Source organism: Tursiops truncatus, chromosome 16 (assembly GCF_011762595.2).
Source record: "Tursiops truncatus isolate mTurTru1 chromosome 16, mTurTru1.mat.Y, whole genome shotgun sequence".
Taxonomy (NCBI): Eukaryota; Metazoa; Chordata; class Mammalia; order Artiodactyla; family Delphinidae; genus Tursiops; species Tursiops truncatus.
In genome coordinates this window covers 73,848,064-73,873,427 of record NC_047049.1, presented here as the reverse complement: position 1 = coordinate 73,873,427, position 25,364 = coordinate 73,848,064, and the positions used below count along the sequence as shown (strand labels likewise).

The 25,364-nt window shown below is 41.1% G+C and overlaps 1 protein-coding gene across 3 annotated transcripts in view; it reads left to right on the top strand.

The window, feature by feature from the left end:
* The window catches only part of CHRM3 (cholinergic receptor muscarinic 3), a 516,259-nt gene that overhangs the window by 228,524 nt on the left and 262,371 nt on the right, over positions 1 to 25,364 (top strand). For 2 of the 3 annotated variants that reach the window (XM_073793630.1, XM_073793632.1), the window contains exon 3: positions 6,638 to 6,700. The gene's annotated coding sequence lies outside the window, so the exon portion shown is untranslated. The remainder of the gene's footprint in view (positions 1 to 6,637; positions 6,701 to 25,364) is intronic. The other variant, XM_073793631.1, reaches the window with a different exon arrangement.

Below are 25,364 nucleotides of genomic sequence, written 5' to 3'. Positions count from 1 at the left end.
TTTATGCTAAGTTTCTGCTTTCTGAGTTTTCAGTGCATCTTTTAGTAAAAGCAATAAATTGAAGTGACATTTAACTGCCTTTTCCAGCCAGCAGTCGTAATCTTTAAAGTCTGATTTTATAAAGTCATGCGTTATTTCATTAAATTGTTAAAATGTCTTTATGGTTAACATTTTATGCAATATATATATATGCATATATCTTTCTAAAGGGTTACATTTAAAACTATCTTTTAAAAAGTTTTACTTTTAAAATAGCTTTAGTGTTGAAAGAGCTGTTTAAACCTCAGTTAGATGTTAAATGTCATCAAGTTTCTGTTCTTTAACTGGCACTGTAGAAATACTAATTAGTTGTTAAATACTTTTTTTTTCAGAATTATAAAACCAATTAAAATATAGAACACAAAACTCACATCTAATTACAGAAAGAACTAACCAACAAGCATTCATATTATTGGTTAAGTTCCTTTCAGTCACTTTTCTGTGTCCACAGAGCAAAAAGTGAAATTACAAAATTTGGGGAATACTCTTCACCCTGTTTTGTGTGTCTAGCTGAAGTTAGCCTCCAACTTTTACCTCAGCAGTACGAGATTAGGTTTGCTCAAAATTGGATTGACAAGCGGTCCTTTTCCATGAATGGGGGTACTGTTTCCTTCTCCCATTAAGACTCTGTCAAAATTGAAACGGAGAACAGTACTTTTCACTTAATTGTCTGTTGATAGTGCCTCGAATTTCTAGAACTCTTGGCCTAATGAGACTTTATAGGAGTCTCAGTATCCACTCCTGCAGGCCTCGGGCTCAGGTTGTGGTAAGAATTGAAAACTAGCAGACTGCGGGTCTCAGGCCTGCCCAGTCTCTGCAGTAAATGAGGAGATTCATCCCCTTCTGTTAGTTTCTGGGAGAACCAACAAGAGATCTGGGGTAGGCCTTGGCAAGAGACAGTTTGTAGTTTATCTTCCCCAAATCCTGGTTTGCTCTCCTCATTCTAATTTAAATGTAGATGCCATTCACCGCCTCGCCAGCATACCTCCTGTGAAGGTAAGGGACTTAATGATCTGATCTGCTCCACCATTACCAGTCCACTCACCCCAAAATACTGAATCTTGCCCACGTTCCCAACCACTGGCTGAGGTCTTTTCTGCTTATATGAACCACCAAGTTGGCTGCCGTCTTGATAACAAGTGTGGAACCTGCCTGGAAGACTTCTGAAACTGTGCTCCCCGTCTGCCAGCCTGGTCCACTGGATCTCATTCTGGGTTTGCAGTGTCTCCTTAGATACTTGTCGACTGAAAAAAATGCACGAGCTAAAAATTGAGGATTACGTTTATTCGGCAGACATACTTAAGCCTAGATGACAGCCTCTGAGGGATTGCTCTGAAGAGGTGAGGGAGGAGCCGGGATACAAAAGAGTTTTTGCAAAATAGCTAAGTAGTCGGAACATCAAAAGATTACTGTTAATTAAAGAAAAACAGACATGTCAAGTTAATGAATTTAGCATTTTTCTATGTATAGGAAGATGCAAGAATCTAGACTCATTGAAACCATTCCTTTGATGTGCATCTTAACTATCTAGGGCCAGTGTCTTGCTTTTCTCCATCCTGAATCCCCTCGGGGTGCACAGTCAGGGGACAGCTGCAGCGGGCTGACGGCTTGATGGCCACAATATCCTTTGTTTACTGTTGTGGCAGGCAACATTGTTTGTCTCCACGCTGAAGTCAGCGGTGATACAATGCTCACTGATTGAAAAAACAAAAAACTCCCAAAGTGGATGATTTTCTTTAGCTCCGGAATGCCATTCCCATTTGCGGTCTCCTCCCGCCCACAGTGTTGTGCTCTCAGGAATGCCCAGGTAGAACCTATCTTAGAACACTTGGTGTCCACCAGGAACTCTCGTTGTGCTGCTCTGAGCAAGGCCTATTGACCAAAACAGCCAAATGACTTCCCAGAATCCTTGTAGTGATTGATGGACCAAAGGAACCTCTCTACTCATTCAGACCAGGAGTTGTGTTCATTTCATAAGCAAGGTGAAGTAAAACAAGGAGGATAGAGAGAGGAGGATAATGGTAAATGGAAAAGCATGAAGCAGCACCAGGTTTTCTCTCGACAATCCCTGTAGAGCTGTGGTTCTACACAGAGCAAGCAAGCATCTGTTTCTTTATCTATAAAATGCGGGTAGCAATAGATAGGGCTGTGATGATGAAATGATTGGGTGTATGTCAAGGGCTTGGAATAGCACCTGGACTATGGAGAGCATTCAGTAAATGTTTGTTGTTGCTATTGTTGTTCCTACTATTATTAAATGGAATTTGAAATGGAAAGGATCTAAGCTAGTTCCTTAACTGGTCAACTTGGAGACAGTTATTTGATCCCTGAGCCGCCTCTGCAAATTGGGAGTAATACCAGTCTGGCACACAGGAAACAACACTTATTCTCTCACCCTCTTTCACCTGCTGTGATTTTTGTTTTCCTTCAGTTACAAAGGAATGAACGAGTTTATTCGTAAGAACTGTTGCATGTTTTCATTAGTTCTGTCTCTCCCTCTCTAGATGGTGTGGATAAAAAAGAGAAGATGGGCTCTGAAGGGAACAAATAAAAATGCAAATCTGAATGAGCAAAGATATTTAGTGAATGCTGTTTTTGGATAAGAACTGAATGCAAACCAGACCTAGCATAATATATACATTTTTGGAACTATATTTATCCTATTCCCATGAAATAGGCTGTCAGGCTCAACTTTGTCAAAGCACTTGTTATCAGATAAGGAGGTTAAAAGACTAAAGATACGTTGTGAAATTAAATAGGGGAATATTCTAGGTCCTCCCTGAGAGTTTGGGGTCTAATTTCCACCAAATACTAGAAGTTATTCTGTCTCTGGCTTTGTTTTCCTCACTATTTGGCTAACTGCATAATTACAACAATGATCTCTAGAATCGCCAATTATATTTTGATTATGAAACCTTTTGAACCATGTTTACTGGGATTTGGAAGAACCTGTCAGTTATACTGAGAGATCTGAAGCTTACCCCTAAATGAATGTCATGTGCGATTAATTTGCAATAGAGTGAATATGAAGCTAGGATGAAAGCCAGTTCCCTTGCTGGTTTTCAAAATGAATGCTTTGCTGAATCTAATCTAGAGAAACTTAGATAAACTTCAGGGTGTTCAGTCTTATTTATTGTTCTCCAATTCATTTAGCGAATAAGGTCTTTTTATTAGCAGACACGTTAATGACTGAATGGTGTTCGTTTCTTTTGTCATTAATCGTGCCACTTAATTTTCATTATTGAGAGATATGTATTTGCTTATTTTCAGTTATGTGGATCTCAATATGTAGGCATGTTGGGACACTCTTAATTGTAAATTAGACAAGTGTGTCCTGGATATTTATTAATTTTAATGATAAAACCCATATAACAAAGACATATTGAGCAACTACTAGGTGCAAGACACTTAGTAAGTTACTGTGAAAAGACCGGCACGTGCTTAGTGGAATTCACTGAGCACTTGCCCTTTAAGTCGTTAGATTCGATAAGGAGTCTATGGTGAAAGATGAATTCTAGGCTCACTGGCATGCCCCGTATGGCAGAAAACGTCTATTTGTTAGATAGAGAGGAGAGACAGAAATCAGTATTAAAGAGGCCTCCATATTGGTTTTTGGTAGACTTCCTTGATTATACTTTCTTTATTTTAGACTTTTATGGATTGCATTTTTTTGGCAACAAGGTTGATTTTCCTTGTTTGATGACTTACCCATCACTTCCTCTGGTAGGAATGGGTGTGTTAATACACCGTTGAATTTTCTCCTGAAGTTCCCATTGTAGAGATACTATTTCCTAAGGAGTTGCTTGTATCTAAAAGGAGCAGGGCAATGAGTGGAAAGAGACAGACAGCCTGGATTCAAGTGACCTCTGCTCACTCACACCCTCAGCCTCAGTTTCCCCACGCATAAAGTGAATGGCTCTCATGAAAGAATGGCTCCAGCCACTTCCTTCCTTAGGACACACTTCTCAGACTGGGGCCCCCAAGGGAGAAGCAATCTGAGAGGCCTCGCTTGAGTCAGGTGCCTGCCTTTTGCCAAAAGGAGGAGAGGGTCCCTTGATTGATAGTTCCAGTGCTGGGAGCAGTAGTAGAGGGAGAGGCTCTGGGCGTCGGGGGATGAGTGGTTTTGAGCCAGGAAAGTGGCTGATGTTCCCTGAGATACTGCTTCTCCAGCTGTGAAGGACCAATGACTTTTTTTTCTTTTCTTTTTTCCCAATCCTTTGCAGGTTGATACTTTTCTAAAAAAAGACATGTAAAGTAAAACTCTATCTTTAAATTATTAATCAAACATTTCTCCACCTCTGGGTTTATCCTGTCACAGACTCTCAGAGGAGTTCCTTGCATTCTTGCTGAGGAAATCCCCCTGCACATGCCCCTAGGATCTCTCTACTTCTCACCTCGCAGCCTCTTCTCATCCTCCTGTCATCTGACTTACCCTTCACCTCTCTAGAAACTGCAAAGTCCTCCTTTGAAAAATCCAGTAATATCTTATCAGGTCTCATCCTCAAGTTCTCCTGTAGCACTTACTGTTCCTTCCAGACGGATGCTCTGTCCTCAAGGACATCCCTCACAAGAACACACTTCCCTCCTCCTCTCATGGAACTTGGTGCCTTTTTCCTTCTCTGGATCAACCTTCTAAGAGAGATGCTCTTCTAAGATTCTGGCCCAAATGTCTGGCTCTGTACACTTTAAAATGTGAATATCAGTGTCCAAAGAGGGGTTAGGGCATTTTCTTTAAGATTTGATTATATCCCAAGGTATCTGCAAACAATGTATTTGACAAGGGACTGAAATCCAAAATATATTTTAAAAACTTATACAACTGAATGTCAAAAAAAGAACACCAACAACCCGATTGAAAAATGGACAGAGGCGGTCTTCCCTGGTGGCGCAGTGGTTGAGAGTCCGCCTGTCGATGCAGGGCACATGGGTTCGTGCCCCGGTCCGGGAAGATCCCACATGCCGCGGAGCGGCTGGACCCATGAGCCATGGCCGCTGAGCCTGCGCGTCCGGAGCCTGTGCTCCGCGGCGGGAGAGGCCACAACAGTGAGAGGCCCGTGTACCGCAAAAAATAAAATAAAATAAAATTTAAAAATGGACAGGGCTTCCCTCGTGGCGCAGTGGTTGGGAGTCCGCCTGCCGATGCAGGGGACACGGGTTCGTGCCCCGGTCCGGGAGGGTCCCACATGCTTTAGAGCGGCTGGGCCCGTGAGCCATGGCCGCTGAGCCTGCGCGTCCGGAGCCTGTGCTCCGCAACGGGAGAGGCCACAGCAGTGAGAGGCCTGCGTACCGCAAAAAAAAAAAAGAAAAACAAGTGTTGGCGAGGATGTGGAGAAAAGGGAGCCCCTCGTACACTGTTGGTGGGAATGTAAATTGGTGCAGTCATTATGGAAAACAGTATGGAGGTTCCTCAAAAAAGTAAAAGTAGAACTACCATATGATTCAGCAATTCTACTTCTGGGTTTTTATATGGAGAAAACAAAAACACTAATTTGAAAAGATATATGCACCCCTATGTTCATTGCAGCATTATTTACAATAACCAAGATACGGCAGCAACTGACGTGTGTATTGATAAACGAATGGATAAAAAGGTGGTATTCTGGAATATTACTCAGCCATAAAAAAGAATAAAATCTTGCCGTTTGTGACAACATAGGTATACCTAGAGGATACTACGCTAAGTGAAATAAGCCAGAGAGAATAAAACAAATACTGTATGATTTCACTTATATGCAAAATGTAAAAACCAAATGGACAAAATAAAACACAAACAGACTCATAGATACAGAGAACAAACTGGTGGTTGCAAGAGGGGAGAGGGATGGGGGAACAGGTGAAATAAGTGAAGGGGATTAAGAGGATCAAACTTCCAATTGTAAAATAAATCAGAATGATGTAATGTACAGCATGGGGAATATGGTCAGTATATTGTAACAACTTTGTATGGTGACAGATGGTCTCTAGATTTATTGCGGTGACCATTTCATAATGTGTACAAATGTCAAATCCCTGTGTTGCACACCTGAAACTAATCTAATATTGTCTGTCAATTATAATTCAATTTATAAAGATTTGATCCTATCTCTGTATGAGAATTGAACTAATCATAAGATAATGGTGTGTATATACTTCCAGTAGTGTCTGGGAGAAGATAGTGGACTGGAACTTCTAAGGGTCATTCCTGTGACTTCTCTTTGAAAGTCAACAGCGCTAAGTCATTTACTGAAAAAGGAAGGCACCATCACTAACATGTAAAATTAAGGGATGAGCAGCTTTTTTTTTTTTCTCTTCTTCTTACTTTATGTCCTTTCACTGTGACTGGAGCTTTGGCAGGTGTGAGGAGTGGAACTACAGAAAGAGCCTTTCATCCGAAGTCAATAGACGTGTTTCTTTTGCCAATAACAGGTGCCTTAACTCTCTGACCACCTGTGTCCTCATCAGTTACAAGAGGCGGTTGGGCACCATGATCTTTGAAGTCACTTTCTAGAAAATTCTGTGATGTTCTTACATTTTTAGAAATCATTGTGTGTAACCTAGTGACTTTCCCTTTTCCAGGGTCCTGGCTTAGTGTAAACCCTATTTTCTTGTTCTCTTCTAGCACCTGTTTTCTGATTAGAGACGAAATACATGACATTCAGAACTTCCACTAAGGTACTGTAAGGTAAGATCTTTTGTTGAGTTGAGTTCTTTGCTTTAAAAAGGGGGCTGATGGCTTGATCTGTGAGCAGAGGTTAATGAAGAATAGGAATTTCTAGGTTGGTGTTTTTCAGTACAATTTATAATTGTTACTCTGTGCATCTTAATATAAATAAGTCATGCTCAACTTTTTGTGTCTTAGTAAAGGTACTTTTTGTTTTACTAATTTGTTCATCAGATTCAAAATTACAATGAAGGAATTTGTTGAAATATGAAATAAGTTGATTTTATTTCAAAAACGTATTGTATCTTAACTGTAGTAATGTGAGGGTTTTTAAATAGTGGAAAATGTTTGACGTTTTAGCAAATATAGGACCTTATAGCTTGCCTAATTCATAGCTTAAATATTATCTTTTGATTATTTATATCGCCTTATTTGGAATCCTGTACAAAATCCGATCGTAAGTATGAAGAAAGAGCAACATTGTGAAAAAGCTCAATCCTTTTTAAATGTTATTGTTCATAATACTTTTTCTATTCAGCAGACAGTGCAGATAGCCTACCCAATATACATTCTCCCCTATTCCTTTCTTAAAAATTCCTGAAGTTTTGAAGGACAATAAGACTTCCCAGACTCCTTTGCTGCAGCCACATGACCCGTTTCTGGCTAATGAGTTCTGAGTGATGGGCCCTGGGGAGGGTTTCCCTTCCTGAATTAATTCCCTTCCTGAAATAAAAGAGCAGAGCTTCAAGAGGAGAATATTTTTGGAACATTTTCCTTTGTTATTGCCCCATCTTTCTACCTGAAAAGTAGTTCTAAAATTTGTGGCTGCAGGATCTTAATTTATGAAAGTGACTGAATGATGACACAGAGAAGTCAGTGTCACTGGAAGAAGAATTTATTACTTGCATTTCCCGAGAGAAGGGAGCACTCCATGAAGGGCCATCTGAGGAAGACCAGGTCTGGTCAAGGGGCAGAAAACAGAAATGAGGAGAAAGTCTAGGTCAGTGTCTTTCTTGGGAGTTTCGTCAGGAAAGGAGAGGCAGGGCAGGGTAAACAGATTAGGATTGGCCAGTTAGAATAATGTCGGTGGGCCCTGGGCTGCAAGGGTGGTCTCTGGTTGCCTGGTACTTGGCAGGGTGTTGATTTAGGCAGGGGAAATATTGACTTGGTGTGTGAGTTAGATAAGAAGGTGGATGGGACTATACACTCAGGATTGTTTGGTTTCCATGCAAAAGATGTGCTCCAGGCCAAACCCTTTGCTATTTCTAAGAATTGGCTAGTCTTGGGACGGACAGTTTCTCCCTGGTCAGCAACTTTTAAGATGTCAAAACATCATAAAATACAGAAAATAAAAACATGATTAATACAAAGCACAGCCCCCATCTTGTAATCACAAGGACAAAAGCCACAACCAGGGATATTGGAGCAGAAAGGTAAAAGGAGCTTGACACCTTGATGACACTCTTAAGCTCTAGTGAAGCTACCATTACATTTCCTGTTGTAGGAGACAAATAAATCCCTTACACAAGCTTGTTAGGTCTTCTGATACTCGGAGTCAAATGCAGACTTAGCTGATTCTAGCATTCATATCTGGTCATGATGCTAGATAAGTATTTCTATACCTTATTTAGTCTTCACAGTAGTGCCATCCGGGTAAGTATTATGATCCCCATTTTACAGTGAGGAAACTGATGCTTTGAGATGTAACAACTTTGTCCTATGGTAGTAAGTGTCAAAGGCAAGGTTTGAACTTGGACCTGTCAGGTGCCCTTCCCGGTACTCTGCTACGTCAGTGCTGGTCCTGGCATTATGATGCCAGGAGCCTGTACTGTTTTTGTGGCATCATCAGTGCACTAATCCTTTGCATGTCGTTCAATAATACAGAAATTCCACTAGATTATCCATTTATAAAACTAAGTGAACTGGGGCTATTCCATATTTTTAAATAAAAGGAAAGAGGGGCTTCCCTGGTGGTGCAGTGGTTGAGAGTCTGCCTGCCAATGCAGGGGACACGGGTTCGTGCCCCGGTCCGGGAAGATCCCACATGCCGCGGAGCGGCTGGGCCCGTGAGCCATGGCTGCTGAGCCTGCGCGTTCGGAGCCTGTGCTCCGCAACGGGAGAGGTCACAACAGTGAGAGGCCCGCGTATCGCAAAAAAAAAAAAAAAAAAAAAAAAAAAGGAAAGAGAAAACTCTGGTTTGGGGGAATCAGGATGAATTGAAATTGCCTATGAAAGCAGGTGAAAGAAATACTAATTCCAAGTTTTTTATTTTGCTTTTTGTTCTTTTGAAATAAAAGTTTAGGACTAATGGTCTAAATATGGCCACCAAAACTAAGCTTTTAAGCTACAGTCCTAATATTAAATACTTCCCTTCTAACAGTGTCTATTACTTCACTCAGTAGGCTCAGAAAAAAATGCAGGAAAAAGATAAATTATATAATAAAATTCCTTTCCAAAGAAAGACATGCAAGATATTGAATAAGGTACTGAGCTGAGTCAGGGGAGGAGTGCTGGATAATGGAAAAGTCCCTGGTCTGGAAACTAGGAGATGGGAAATGCAGGTGACAGCCAGCTCTTTGGAGGCTCAAAAAAGCTCCTTCACCTCTCTGGACCTTTGCTCTTTGTGTGTAAATGGAGGGTGTATGATATTCTGATATTCTCTTAATATAAAATAATAACTTACCTTGTTGGATGTCCATTGCTAATGCAGGAAAATGCTGTGTCTACTAAAGTCAACTTTCTTCTTTTTGGCCATTAAACTAAAGAGTTATCAGTTATTTTCCTTTTGCTGTCCTTTATTTCAAATACATCCTGAAATTCTTAATTTCTTTCTGTATCTTCTGTTACAACCCTGCTCCAAGTCATCATTCTCTCTTGCCAGGACAACTGTGTAAGCTTCCTGGTGGTCTCCTGGCTTCTATTCTTGCCACACCAAAATCCCTTCTGTGTGCAAGACCAGTGTCTGGGGAAACTAGATCAGAGCTTGTTATTCTCCTGAGACCTGCTCAAAACCCTTCAACTCCTTTCTCTGCATTTAGAGTAGAACCCAAACACATGACCACGTCTTACCTATCTGATACAATCAGGCTTCTACTTGTGCCTTTTCTCCCTGCTTCCTCAACACCAGTGGCCCTGTCTTTCATTCTGTTCCTTTGTGTTCTTGTCTCCCTAGGGCCCTGGCATGGCAGTCCCCTGGCTTGCAAGGTTCTGTCCCTGAAGTTTCCCATTGAGATCTCAGCTGCAAATCTTCCCTAACCACTGTCTCTAAATGAGAACTATTCCAAGTTTAATTCCATTTAAAAACTAGAAGTTTTAGGGACTTCCCGGGTAGTCCAGTGGCTGAGACTCCGTGCTTGCAGTGCAGCAGACCCGGGTTCAATCCCTGGTCAGGGAACTAGACCCCGCATGCTGCAACAAAGATCCCGTGTGCTGCAACTAAGACCCGACGCAGCCAAATAAATAAAGTATTAAAAAAAAAAAACTTAGAAGTTTTATTTTTAAGGCATATTAAAATACCCCCATATGGAAAAAGTACTTATTTGTATAGCTTAAGGGATTTAGGCAAGACATGAAGAATTCCGACATGTGTTTATGGTTTGTTGTATGGTCTAAGCTCCTTGAGGGCAGGGCCTCTCTGGTCTCTTTTCCTCACTGCCTGAACCGCAATACCTATAAAGATGCCTGTTCCCTGCAAGAAGCTTAGTAAATATTTATTGAATGAATGAATGTAGAGTCAAAAAATGCCTTAGGCAAAATATCCCAAAAGAAATTAAACAGTGCTTATAGATGTCCCCGATGGGTTTGTTGCTCTAGACTGGAAAGAAAGAAAAAAAAAAAAAAAGATGAAAAAACAAATTCTGAGAACAGGGACAGAGAACAGTACACACAGAAAATAGCAGTAAATCCTTGGGAGGGACCACTTTTGGTATTGGCACTAGTGGCATTTCTGATCTATGGTGATGGGTGACAGAGCCCAGTTCTTTGGATCTTGCGTAGATTTATTAGTTAAGCCTGGCACATAGATGATTGGAAATGTTTGTTGAATGAAGGCCCAAAAGAATGAAATAATAAATTATCGAACTACTAAGAGCAAAGCTGCCTTTTTTTCCAGTGGCCAACATAATATTCCCATGATGCCAATATTTAGTCCCTGTTAGTAACAGACATTCCAAATACAGTGAGTGTGAAAAATGTTCCATGAAACTGAGTTCAATTACTGTGCTAGGCTTCTCCCTTAGAGAGCTTCAGAGTTAATTCCATCTTCCAAGTCAGTTGTCACAGGGACGATCCAGGATGGCACACCATGCAAATGTATTAAAATGCTGATGGGAAAACGGAAGCTCGAAAAATGTCTTATCTGTCAATTAAATGATGTAGCCTCGTGGTTAGATTACAGTAATTCGGGGGGTTTTTGTTTTCTGCCAGTTGAGATTTGACAGCTGTTTATAAAATATTTACGTTCTGATTTCAGTCACATTGACAGCACTTTTGGATCTTTGGAAGATGATAATTATATGTTAGGAAAATGTTTTAAAAAGTTTGAAGCTGATCTGTTGAGGGGGAAAATCTGTTTTAAAAATTGTACAAAGGAAGGAAATCCACTTTATAAAAGGATATACTTCCAATAAAAGTCAGAAATAATAGACATTTGTGACCTGAAGACACACCTCATGTGATGGGAAGGAGTATCCTTCTCCACTCTGCCTATTTTGGCTCCCTTAGCTTTTTTTAACTCTGGCTAACTGGGTATATGCTTCTCACCTTTTTTCACTTAATTATGTATGTGTGATATTTGTGTGGTAGGTACTTGGGTAAATTAGATAGGATTTGGGGGCATCCATATGGAATTTCGTGAACAAAATTTCAATACATATACTTTGTGTTAAAAGAAGAGAAAATAACAAAACAGAAACAGACTCATTGATGCAGAGAACAGACTTGTGGTTGCCGAGGGCGACGGGGGGTGGGGAAGAGATGGATTGGGAGTTTGGGATTAGCAGATGTAAACTATTATATATGGGATGGATAAGCAACTGTATAGCACAGGGAACTATATGCAATATCCTGTGATAAACCATAATGGAAAAGAATATGAAAAAGAATGTGTATATATGTATCCCTGAATCCCTTTGCTGTACAGCAGAAATTAACACAACATTGTAAATCAACTATACTTCAATAAAATAAGTTTTAGAAAAAGAAGAAGAGAAAAGAAAAAGTATTGGGAAGAAAACTAAGTATTGAATTTCCAAATAAAATGTTTTCAAATGTTTTAATGAAAAGCGTAAATTCACAAATAACTTTTTCTTATGAGGTATTATGTTAGAAACGCTGACTTGTAATTTCCAATCAGTGATCTCTCCAAAGTCTTGATACCTGCTATTTGTGGGATGCTTTGTAAGAACAAGGAGATGATAAAAAGTTTAAAACCTATTTTATAGCCATTCAGAAGGTTCCTGGAATTGAAATTATACCTAGAGAATCTGATGACTATTACTTTCTTTCATTGACAACTGTAATGTTGAAATTTCTTAGAATAAGGCAAGTGATTCTGGAATCCAGCCTAACATGTTAGTATCAAATATTTAAAATTTTCGTAGAAAGCATATATTCTTTTGTAGCCATCACCCTGCCCATAGCTTGGACCCCACTAGATGTGTATATCAGCTCTAAATGGACAGAAGTGGGCTCAACCCTGTCTAAAGGGACCAGGAGCAAAAGTATAATTGGAGGCCCTGGACCTGCCCTCCTTCCCACCCCTGGCGCTTTCCCGCTCCTCCAGGGCCTTATGTGGACACTCAGCCTGGAAGTCCAACCCACCCCTCCCCACTGTGTCACAGCTGTCTCTTGACCACCTGCTGGGTCCTGGATGCAAGGGAGGATGTATCTTGTGAAAACACCACTGTATACCCTAGAAATGAGCAGACTTGGGCCTGTGGGCAAGGGATTCTGGGGACCTGAGTATGAAGCCTGGTCTAAAAGGAGCCCAGCTCCCCTTGGGCATGTCCCTCGGAAAGGATGAGGGCCAGAGCGGGTCCTCTGATGCAGTGCTTCTCAAATGCAAATGTGTGTACAGTCACCTGTGCAAATACAGATCCTGATTCCCAAGGGCTCAGGTGGGCCTCCGCTTTTGCATTTCTGCGCCGCACCCAGCTGCTGCCGTCAGTGACTGCGCTCTGAGAAGCAAGACTGTAATGCACAAACCGAGGCAGGGGTCCCTTGCCTGGGTGTCCGGGAGGTACTGGACAGAAGTACCAGCTTTAGGTAAAGACAAAGATGTGGGCCTGCCATGGAGAGCTGTTCTCTCCAGGACCCCCCAGCCCGGATCCTGTCCACATGGTCCTCCTCCCTGTTCTGCCCCAGGCCCCTTGGCAACCTGTCCCTCCACTCCCTCCATCTGCTCACAGCCCCTGGTCCCTGAGGGGCGGCAGCTCACTCTCTGTCTGGACACTGAACTTGCCGTCCGCGTGGAGAGCCCACCTCCTCTGTGCTCAGAGCATCTCGGAGGAGCAGCAGGTACTGGGAGTCCCCATTTTCCTTGCAGCCTGCAAGACCTGAGGCTCAGCACAGACCCGGCTCAGCCACACCTGCCTCTGAGGATTGGGCCCCATGCCCCAAACCTGCTGGCCACACGGGGGTCTCAGGGCACCAGTGTGAATCTTACACACCAGGGTACTGCTGCCCAACACGTGGAATGCCCCACAATTAGGCTTAAGAAGGCACTGTAAGTGAAGGTAGTAAGTCTAATAGCTCTCTAGCAAGATTTTAATACATTACACGGAAATAGATGAAAAAGCAAATGCATTGTCAGAAATGAACCAATTGAAAGCAATCCATTTAAAAAAAATACTTAGGGGCTTCCCTGGTGGCGCAGTGGTTGAGGGTCCACCTGCCGATGCGGGGGACACGGGTTCGTGCCCTGGTCCGGGAGGATCCCACATGCCGCGGAGCGGCTGGGCCTGTGAGCCATGGCCACTGAGCCTGCGCGTCCGGAGCCTGTGCTCTGTAACGGGAGAGGCCACAACAGTGAGAGGCCCGTGTACCACAAAAACAAAAACAAAAACTTAAATTCTCAGTGGAACATTTGAACTAAAAGGAAAAGAAAATCCAGATCAGGAACAAAATAAAGCAGAAAGTCACAGATCGTATTTTTAAATAAAAGGATCATTTGTTTGTTATGCTATACACAAATAAAATGCGAAAAAAATCAAAATAAGTTGATCAGATGATCAAAATATATCACAGAGTAGCATTTAAGACACAGAACAAAGAACCCACAAAAATAGTATCAGAATATGGAAATAAAATATATCTTAGGGGATAACTAAAAATTATAACGAGAGTAGCTGTAGAAAACTAAGAGTGATAGGTAAAGTAATAGAGATAATTTATTTCATAAAAATCCAAATTTGGAGTTCGTAGATGATACTTTTTAACTAAAAGAAGGTTTTAGACACAGTTTCATAACATGAATAAATTAAATTACATTCTAAGAGAAATGAGGAAGCTCATAGGCTTACAGTGAAAATCATAGAAAAGAATGTGAAAATGAGAGGCACAGTCTTCACAGGAAACAACATGCAGCATGCATGCAGGTATAAGAAGAAATAAATCCAAAGCACATATAAGAATGCCTTGAAAAAAAAAAGATCTCATAATGTGATAAAAGGCAAAAGCTGTGGAAGTGCTATATTTACATTCCAGCATATTATGGGGGAAAAAAGAAAATTCAATTTACACAGTTTCTTATTATTCTGAGATTGCAAATTCTGTCCAGTTTCCTTTCAGCAAAATACTTATTCAATTCTTGCTGTATGTTCCTGAGATGAAATTTCAGATGATCTGTGCTAACACTTTAATACACAGCTTCTCTCTTGAAGAGCTTGCAGTCCAATTTTGATGACAAGGTACATACACACAGTTTTTAGTAAGTGTTAAAATATAAGACCAGATTTAAATAATGTGACCAAGTTGTTTAAATACCGAACAGATTATGACCCCATAGTTGTCATGGATTGTATCTTTAGCATGTTTATATTCTTGATACTTTTCACAGTGATAAACATATATAACTTTTGGAAAATGTTCATGATGTGTTGATGACCTGCCAAGGTAGAATAAAAGATAACATTTTTATATGGCCTCAAGGGCATGGAGACCCCTCTATAAGAAGAGGGTGACATATTACGAGGTTTCAGGAAAAGTAGGGTTTATAGGGGCAGAAAAAAAGAAACAACCCAGTAGGCATTGCAAAGGATCACAGGTATAGGGCAGAATGTTACAGCCTCAGGACCTGGCTTGTGTGGAGGCGGGGTGGCGCTCTAAGAACAGGGCAAAGTGGGTAAGACCAAAAGGAGAATAATTATATTTCTAAAGGAGCTTGGAATTTCATTTGAAAATAACAGAATACACTGAAAGAGTAGGAGCAGGGGAATAACATGAGGAAAATTAACTGGGCAACACTCTGTGGAAATAGATTGAAAGCGGGAAGATACATTGATAACTTTTTCAGGAAAAAGGAGATTCGAGACAAAAGAGGAAACTTCCAGCAGGAGGAAAGAATAGACTCAAAAGACAGCATGAGACAGTCTGGCCCTGAGTCCTTCCTACATCCGTTTTGTGTTTGCTGCCTCTTGGGTCTTCGCACTTTCTGGTTCTTTGGAAGATTTGCCTCTCATATGTAAATGGAAAATGGGCTCAAGTCGCAAAGAAAAAGCAAACAACACCCCTGCCTAGGTTTTCTTTTGATTCCTGTGTCTCCCTCCTTCTCTTTCTCCCGTCTTCCATGACCCTGTTCTTTCCTTCAGTTTCCTCATGTTCCCAGAACTCCTCAAACAGCTGCAGTTTGGCCTCTGATTCCACCACTTCTCTGGAACGGCAGTTGCCAAAATGAGAAAGATCCCCTGGTTGATAAACACCAAGAATTTTTGAGTCCCAGCTTTCTTGACTGCTCTGCAAAATTTGTTACCAATGACCTTTTTGAAATTCCCTCTTTCCTTGTATTCTAAGGAACTTTCCTCTGCTTGAATCTCCTGGTACTCTTTTCCCCTCATTGTCTTTCTTTCTCCCTCCCTCTTTTCCTTCCTTTCTGTTTCTTTCTTCTGTCTATTGCTTAAGTACAAATCCCATTCCCTGCCCCTGCCAGAATTCTGTTTAGAATTCTTTTCTGCCTAATTCACTTAACTTCCAGGCTTAAGCTATGACCTTTAGCCCAGTGACTCAGATCTCTGCCCCCAGCCTAGACGTCTTTCCCTAGTCCACATCTGTGCATCCAGCTGGACCACTGTAGCTGGACTTTCACCCCAGACCCCCAGTCACAATGGCGGAACTGAATTGCTTTGTTCCTCATGCCCCTCCCCACTTCTCCATATCTCTGTCCTAGCCTTCTGTGCATCATACAGGAGCAACCCAGAAACTGAATACATCCCTTTACCTTTCTGAAATCAAAGTCTCATTATCATTCAACTTGAGCCTCTTCCTAGCTGTCTGACCTTCAGCATTACTTAACTTCTGTGTCTCTCAGTTTTCTTATTTATAAAATGGAAAAAAAATAATAGCACTTGCCTCACAGGAGTGTTGTGAAGATAATAAATGGCACATTGTAAGCTCTCAGTAAATATTAACTATTTTATTGTTTGAAGTAAGCAGACTCCCCTTGACTTGAAAAAAACAAAACTAGTTTTCTTAGTGTGTGATTTGGTTTTTGCCTAATTCTCGAGCTTTGTTTCCCACCATTTCCTAACTTCCACCCTGATTTCTTTTTTTTTTTTTTTTTGTGGTACGCGGGCCTCTCACTGTTGTGGCCTCTCCCGTTGCGGAGCACAGGCTCCGGACGCGCAGGCTCAGCGGCCATGGCTCACGGGCCCAGCCGCTCCGCGGCATGTGGGATCTTCCCGGACCGGGACACGAACCCACGTCCCCTGCATCGGCGGGCGGACTCTCAACCACTGCGCCACCAGGGAAGCCCCCCACCCTGATTTCTACCCTTACAAAAAGATGCTCTAACAGGCCATGCTCTGCCCCTCCCTCTCCCAAGTTCACTGGTGCCTCTTCCCGTTACTGGATCACGACTTAGCCATGATAATTTCCACTGATCTTCAAAGTGTGTGGGGGATATCTCTTCCTGCCCTTTTCTCCCCAAGTGTAAACTAGTTTTTCCTCCATGTGCTCCTGGAGAGCCATTATCTTAGAGATCGTTCATGCTGCATTACCACTGTGTGTGCATCTCTGTGCTGCCAGCTTCTTAGGGGTAGAGGACGCACTATTTATCTTTAGGTAGGAGTGGTTTTGAGAGGAAGTGTAACCATAGGGCGTGGACAACGAAAGAGAAGAAGCAGTAGCATGCATCAATTGTACACCTAGATGTGGCCCTGAATACAGCCAGCCGTCTTTCCTCCTCCATTTGAGCCTGAGGTAGCTGAAAAGGGGGAAGTTTGAAGAGCAGAAAACAAAAGGCAACATGATGCTATCAAGGTAAATCTAAAAGATGTGAGGGGAAAAAATGGAAGCCAGTTGGTAGACTGTTCACAATGGGTTAGAGATTCCGTGAGTCACAATGGAAGGGACTCACACAGGGGCGGCTGGCAGGAGAGGAGAGCTCATGCTGACCTGGTGGTAAATCTGTATGAAATCTTCTGGAGCAAGATTTCAGTCTCAAGAATGAGGAAAGGACGAGACTGATAACATAAATTTGTGATATATAGGAACTTGAGCTGTAACATTGGCATATACGCACAGTTTTAATGAGTCACAGTATTTTTTGTTATGAGATGTGTGTGTGTGTGTGTGTGTGTGTGGTACCATGTATAAGAGCATACTACCTATACATTTTAATATATTTTGATAATAAGAGTAGTACAGTGTTTATCATAGAAATATTGGCAGCCAGAGAAATAAAAGTCTGATATGAAGCGGTGGTGAGGAAATGGAGGTAGGTGGTATAGACGACTTTGTAGGCAAGGTTGACCTTGAGAGGCAGCAGAAACGTCGTGCAGTAGTGGTGTGGTCCAGGTAGAAGATGCAGGACCTGGGACCAAGTGAGGCTTTCTGAAGCTGGGAGACTGTATAGCCTGTTTGTAAAATGATGGAAATAATTGAGAAAGGAAGGATAAACTGACAGCGAATGGGAGAGCGGGGCACTTCAGGAGTAAAGACCTTGAGTGGGTGAGAACAGTGGGCCGGGTTGGCCCTGGATAGGTGCAGGGGCACAGATGCCAGTGGGTAGACAGATGATGATGGTCAGAAAAGGAAGCAAGTATCAAATTATTATTACTTTCCCCGTGCTGCTTTGAGTTCAAATAATGCACAGATTTAAACCTGTCCTTTGGACTGAGAAGGATAGCTCTGAAGAAAGTAAGCCGTGTGCACAGTGACCGACTTTAGGGCCTTTGTTTTTGGACAGACCTTTGTCTCCCGGCTCCGCCACTCTCCTTCAGCTGTGGGACCCTCATCAGGTTAGCTGATGGTGGGTAAGAGCCCAGGCTCCGGACTGGACTCCAATGCTGGGATCCTGGCTCCATCACCAACTGTCTGTGTCAACCTGGATCAAGCACTTGGCCCTTTCTGCCTGGGTGCTGCTTGTGTAAAAGTGGAGATTTAAGATGACCCTACCCATAGGCAGGATAAGTGACAAGTGAGAACACTGTAAATTTTGTAGAGCATATATATTTCTAGTCAATGTTAGTGGTTATTACTTCACTCTCTAAACTTTCATGTCCATCTGTAAAATGGGGTAGATAATAGACCTGCCACATGTGATTGTTGTGAGAGTAAAAAAGACATTACATGCAAGGTTCTCAGCATTACAGCAAGTGAGTGTAACGAGAAAAAGGATGTGAGTGAGGGTCAGGGGTGGCTCCACTGGATAGCCAGAGATTGGGAACTTTTGAATGAAGACTGGGAGAGAGAAGATGACTTGTGATTTGAAGGCAAAGGTTTTAAAACTTCACTTGTAACAGAATGGAAGCCAATTAAAGCCTGATGATGTGGCCAAAGACACAAAGCCCTTCCTTTGAAGCTGATAAATTTAATAAAAATTGATTCATTTTCACTTCACTAAAGATGAGGGGAGATTGTGTGTGTGCATGGGCACATTTTAGAATGAATATCTGCAGAGGCTGAGTTATTGGAATGAGATTTTTTTTTTTTTTTTTTTCCTGCGGTACGCGGGCCTCTCACTGTTGTGGCCTCTCCCGTTGCGGAGCAACAGGCTCCGGACGCACAGGCTCAGCGGCCATGGCTCACGGGCGCAGCCACTCCGCGGCATGTGGGATCTTCCCGGACCGGGGCACGAACCCGTGTCCCCTGCATCGGCAGGCGGACTCTCAACCACTGCGCCACCAGGGAAGCCCTGGAATGAGATTTTATATTGAGAAGTGACATTAATTACCACATTATATCAGAGCATCTGAACAAGTACACTAAAATAGTTAAAAATAAGTAAGCTAAATTTATTTAATTAAATTACTGGGTTTTATAGCATCATGCACGTAATATAAAAATAGTGTAATAAAATATATATACATTATGTTTTGATTTCCAAATGGAACAAAGGATCACGAGGGCAAACCTAGCATAGTGCCTGGTGTACCGTAGCGGCCGGACAGTGATGGGTGGATAAATGGATGAATAAATCCCACATTTGCAACTCTTGTGACTTACATTGGACCTCTCCATCTTAGAAAAAAATAGCTAACACATTCTATTTGTTTCTTTACAAACAAGTGCAATACAAAGTGATGCTTAATGATGGAAATCTAGATAATTAGGGATTTTTATATGAGTTGCTGTGTCACGTCAAAGAGCAAAGCAGGGCATTATGAAATAGATGTAAGGTAAGTGTAGATAGGATTGTGTTCCAGACAAAATGATACCATTAAGTATCATCTGAAATAATGTCTTTTGTGCTTCAAGATGAAAATATTCTTATGAGAAAACAAGGAAGGGAAGAGTTAAAGCTGGAAGCAATGGAGCATAGCACAAGGAACAGTGAGGGGCATTCAGAGAAGCTTGAACGGTAGGCTTGGCTAAGGCAGTCAGGATCCTCTCTCCTTCCCTCTTTCCCCGCCCCCAGCTAGTCCCCAGAATTGGAACATCAGTGACTTGAGTTGCTCACTCTAACACTGTCTCAGGGGAGTATAAAGAAACTGGTACTTAAAGTGTGGTCTCCGGACCATCAGCCTCAGCATCATCTGGGAACTTCTTGCAAATGCAGAGTCTTAGCACCCCGTCAGCCCTACTGAATCGGAATCTGCAGTTAACAAGTTCTGCAGGTGATTCACATTAAATCACAGATTAAAATTTGAAAAGTGTTGGCATAGAGATGAGAAGTGTGGGCTTTAATGCACATTGATCTGGATTCAAATCCCCATTCCACCAGTGACTGATATGGCCATTCCCCCTTGGACAGGAAGAGAGAAGGTGGACTCTGGTTGCATATGGGGAGGAGAGGAAATTGGTTCCCTCTTCAGAGACAGAGGCCTCTGCATGTAGATCCCAGAAAGTCTATCGTTGAAAAATGATCTAGACTTAAAAGGGATAAGCGTTTTGCTCTTTACCTACATAGCAGCAGAAAATGAGACACATATACTTAAAGAGTAAGACAAAATTAAACAAGTAGGCATCGAGGAAAGTTTCTAAGGAGGAATTAGAGGAAGGACTGCATCTGGTTGTATGTCAGCAGGGCTTCTGAGACAGAAGGTGTTTATGGTTGGCCTTGGGGGAGAGAGACTCCTGAGAGGGAGTTGCAGTGCAGTCTTCTTGGAGGGAGTAGCATGAGGAAAAACAGAGCCAGAAAAGCCTGAAGCACATAAAGGAAGGATTTAAAAAAAAAATCTACTTGGAAACTCCAGATTACAGCGGGGTGGAAAGAAAAAATGAATGGTACGGGTAGGTGTGGATCAGATTTTGAAGGACCTTGTTTGCTCAATTCCTAATTTCTCGTTGATGGCTAGTCATTTATTATTTTGGAGGTGGGAATTGTCACGACCAGGGATGTGTCTCAGAACATTTATCTGGCATCCAAGTGGGAGTTGCTTTAAATCAGGAATGAGTAGGGAGACTAACTCAGCAGATATTTTGTGGCCCAGGAAAAGTAATAAGACCCTGAGCTGAATTTGTAACGCTGGGAATGGAAAGGAAAGAACAGTTTGCAACAAATGCCTTTCTAACAGGTTTAAGTTGACTCTTTCATGTCAGCAAGAAACCTCAATGTTAGAGGAAAATAAAAATGATTCACCTCATAGTGGGTGTCGTTCTTGCCAAGCTCCATCTCTCGGTATATTTTTTAAAGTTAGTGTGAGTAGATGTACAGATACACTAGTTACTTATTCTATTTTTATGTCCCTGTGCAGGCAAAGAGAAAAAGGAAGCATTCTATTCATGTGTCATACTCTGAGACTTATGGTAGTTTGCTAATAATATGTTCTATTGTCTTGGTCTCAAAAGGCATTCAAGGGCTGAACCAAGTATAGTAAGGTCTTCCAGACCCCACTGATTACACAGCTGCAAAATTTGTAGCCTAAATGTCAAGCTGCCCTAGTATTTTTGCAGGCCAAAACACCAAGCAAAGTCAAGTCAAATTGTTTCTTGTTTTTCTTGAAACTTTGCAGGATCTAACAATAGAGGTCAAGTCTGGCTCAGAAACTTTAGTCCCTTCTTTAACCTCCTGGATTGTTGGCTGAGCCTGGTTTTTTCCATCTGTTGAATGAGGGATAGTCATACTTTCATCTATTCCTGCCTTTCTAAGAAAGGCTTTTTGAGCTCCTTGGTTTCAAGATGTTTTCGTAGAGTTGAAAATTAAATATACTTCAGATGTCCTCCCACACGTGGCTCTAGGCCAGTTTCACCCTTGGTGTAATTCTTTAGACTGAGGATTACCTGCGTTCATCTCACTTTACTCTCAGAGTTTGGTGCCTACCTGCCTTCCCATCTCTATAGTTCATTAACCTGCAAATCAGGCATGATATTAGTGTCATCTTGAAACATCTACTCTGTATAAACAGTGTTTCTAAAGGCTTCCCGAGTAATAGGAAATGAAATAGTCGACTTGATGCCATCCCTTTTTTGGTAAATATAAATATTAAGAAAATGTAAAGAAAAAAAACTGACATAAAAAAACTGACATATATATAAGTATTGGGATTATAAGTGATTTTTTAAATTTTAATGATTTCTTCTTTTCATATTCTCCATAATGAACAAATACTACTTACATGAGTTAAAAAAACATTACTAAAGTACTTTTTTCTAGCTTTAGTCATCATACTTCATTTTTATAACTTCTGTGTTTTATTTCTAAAACACATATCCTTGAAATGTTTTGATGATTGTGTGCATCAAGGAGTTATTTGTTTCTATAGCAATGGTTCTCAAATTTTAGGATTTCAAAATAGCTTAGGAGGCCAAGAGAGAATTATGAATTTGGGGTTTTGAAAATGGGGATCACTTAAAGCAACTAATCTTTGCTGACAACATGTTTAAGGGAAGGATATTATAATACTATGCTTTTTATACAATATACTTTTTATAATAGAAAGGATTTAGTCTAAGAATAAAAAAGGGCCTTTCACGAGAAAGGCCATAGGTGTATTTGCAGCGACGTTTACGCGTGATATATTTATATATGTATATACTATTTCAACTTCATTAGACTTCTATTTAATGACATATACTGAATAAATTATTTTGGAAACAGCCATTTTACGGTGGAACGTGACGAGGAGCTGGAATACCTAAAACGTCTCAGTGTTCTTTCTGTAATTTTATTGCCATTATAAAATTACCCAGCTTTACACAGGATATTGAGAAAATGGAAACAATAGTCTTTAATACTGTTGCACTCAATTTGGAATGTTTCCAGTAAATTGAGAGAAACCAAGGTAGAACACCACCCTGCCAAAATTTTTCCACTGCAGAACCTGGTATTAAGGATTGAGCTGACTGGCTAACAAGGTGGGCTCAGCAGTTATGGGCCCTGATGATTCAACACACAAAGGTCAGCAGCTTATGTGAACTATTCATCAAGATTGCTACCAGAATAGGTGTTTGAGACTCCCTTTTCTTCTTTAATTCCCTATTATACTATGATACTTTTTTCTCGATCAGAAATCTATATTAGGTACTAAATCTCACGATATCACCAATTTCTAACTCCCGTTTGATTCTGTGATTTGAAGTTTGGACAGGTAAGTCACTGGACCTCAGAAAATGTTCACAGTGGTAGGCTGCCTTTTAAAATAAAGCAAAATCTCATGAAAAATCTCATCTGTCTCCACTGCCCTTGGTTGCTTTGTGGGCTTCATATGTCCTTTAAATAACTAACATATTCTTCCTCCTACATTCCTTGGAGAGAAATTGCAAGGTTTATCTTCTTACTCTGACAGCTTTGTTGTTACATCCTTAGTGAAAAATTGAGGACAATGGAGTATATTTTATTGGGGTTATCTTATGTGGTCTAGTATGTGCCTCTTTGTTAATTTCAATTTGCAGTTATTAATATGCTCTGTTTATGGGTCTCTCTAATAAGGAAAAGTTCCCAGATTACGAGTTAAATACCTAAAAGAGCTGAGACCATCTATTGAGGTCTACTCTTTTATTCTGATGAGTGATTCTCTTTGGATTTCAAACAGTGAGATGAGTGTATTGTTATCATATAAATCTGTAGCTTTACCATGGGCTTCCTCTGTGTGATTCACTCTACAATTCTAATGTCATTTGTACTGATTGACAAATAGGTTTTATTTCTCATACTAACTAGTAGACTGAATATGGGTCTTGTGTTGAAAGGCATCCCGAGGCTTCCTTGGGCTCGACCAGAAGGAATGTCAAGATTGATTCATGATTTCTATAAAACGACAAGAGCAACGAGTTGCAGCCTGAGCGCCAGAGGGTTGCCACCCCTAATTTGAGATAACACGTTTAAGCTGTACTCTGTAATGTAACATTTATTTATGTTGTTCTCCAAGATCTTTCCATAAATCCAGACTTTCAATTTCATTATGTCTGCTTAGAATGCCTGGTATATTAGGATCCAATACATAATAATAATTGTTTGATTCATGGATATGAAAATTATCAACTATTGTGGCACCTAGAAGTTGCCAAGTTGTAAGAAGTATCTGTGCATCCTCTTGGCTTCTTCAAAATAATTTTACTGAGTTTGATTTTCAGTAAGTACACTTATTCCATATCCACTGTGTGAAAACACTAGTCCAGTCAAAGTTCTTTATTCTCCATGGTTGTTTTTCCTTCTGCTCCAGGTTTTCATACCTGCACAGGTATGAGTGTCTTTATCTTCTGTTTCAAACTGTCTGCTTTTGTGCCTGTCCTCTGCTCCTTGTGTCTCTGGGGAGAAGGGGCTTTTCCCCTTCACCTCTAAGTAAGCCTCTGCTCTGCCGTTATCCTCTGTCCCTCCTGAGCTCTTGTAGCTCAGCTCAGTTGTTCCCAAGATTTCTAATAACTGCCCTGTTGTCCTCTTGTCTGGAGCCTTCCCCTCTCCATAAAAGATGTACTTGTCTCTGCTATTTCATTATAAGCTGCACTTCATCTTGCTCTCTCTGTCTCTCACCTCCAGCTTTCATCCCCTTTTTCCCATCTGACAGGTACCTCTCTAGCCTCCAGACCTTCTTTCTCTTAAGAAGCTTGATATGATGATGGAAATGTTCTACATCTGTGTAGTTCGGTGAAGTAGCCGCTAGGCTCTTGTGGTTACTGAACACCTGAAATGTAACTAGCGTGACTTGAAGAAATTATTTTTTTCTTTGCATTTAATTTAAATCTCAACCATTCCCATATGGAAAATGGCTACAATAGTGGGCAATGGGTCAACCTTCTCACCCACAGAACACCAAGAATTATTTGAATCTATCTTCTCAGTTCTCCAAGGATAACCAGTACTATTCCAAGATACGTAGAAGAGAAGTTAAGCCCTTACATACAGTAGATGCTTGACAGCATTAGAACTTTCTGCTTTCTGCTTAGGTAACTGAAGTCTTTCTTCCCTGACCATTTGAAAGAGGAAGTTTAAATATCTGTCATTTGCGAATATGACAGAAAATATCTGTCACCAGCATGTCTAAAAGGCAGTCAGCGTACGTTTCTCATTCGCACCTCCTAACTCTCTACTTTAATCAAATTGATCACTGCCCTCCAAATGCTCCTTTTCCTTCTGCTGCTCAGCCCAGTATTATGCTATATCCTCAACCACTTATATCTTTCTTCCTCTCTCCACTTACCAAACTATATACTTTCTTCAAGGCTCACTTCTTGGCTTTTCTCAGAAGCTTGCACAGACCAAATGAAGCCTGTGAAAAGTGGAATCCTCCAGTCTTTAAAAATTATTTATCTATTGAAGTTTTACTACATTCTAGGCAAAGAGAAGAGTGGTTAATAATAATAGATTAATATGGGTTGAAATCTGAAGTGCCAGATCCTCTTCTTAGCTCTATGTGCCTGATTCATTTCCTTCTCATAGTACACAGTGTGATAGTAATAATATATAAATTTTACACATGAGGAAACTGAGGCATCCAAAAGTACCATGCTCAGTCTCCTGGTCAGTAATTGACAGTAAGGTCCTGCTCTTACAGAGTTTCTATCAGGGGACTTGCCAGTTCTTCATGTTCCTCAACAGTACTAATGGATTTCTAGTTCTGTTCTGTTTTACCCTTTGATTACTAAGCATCTC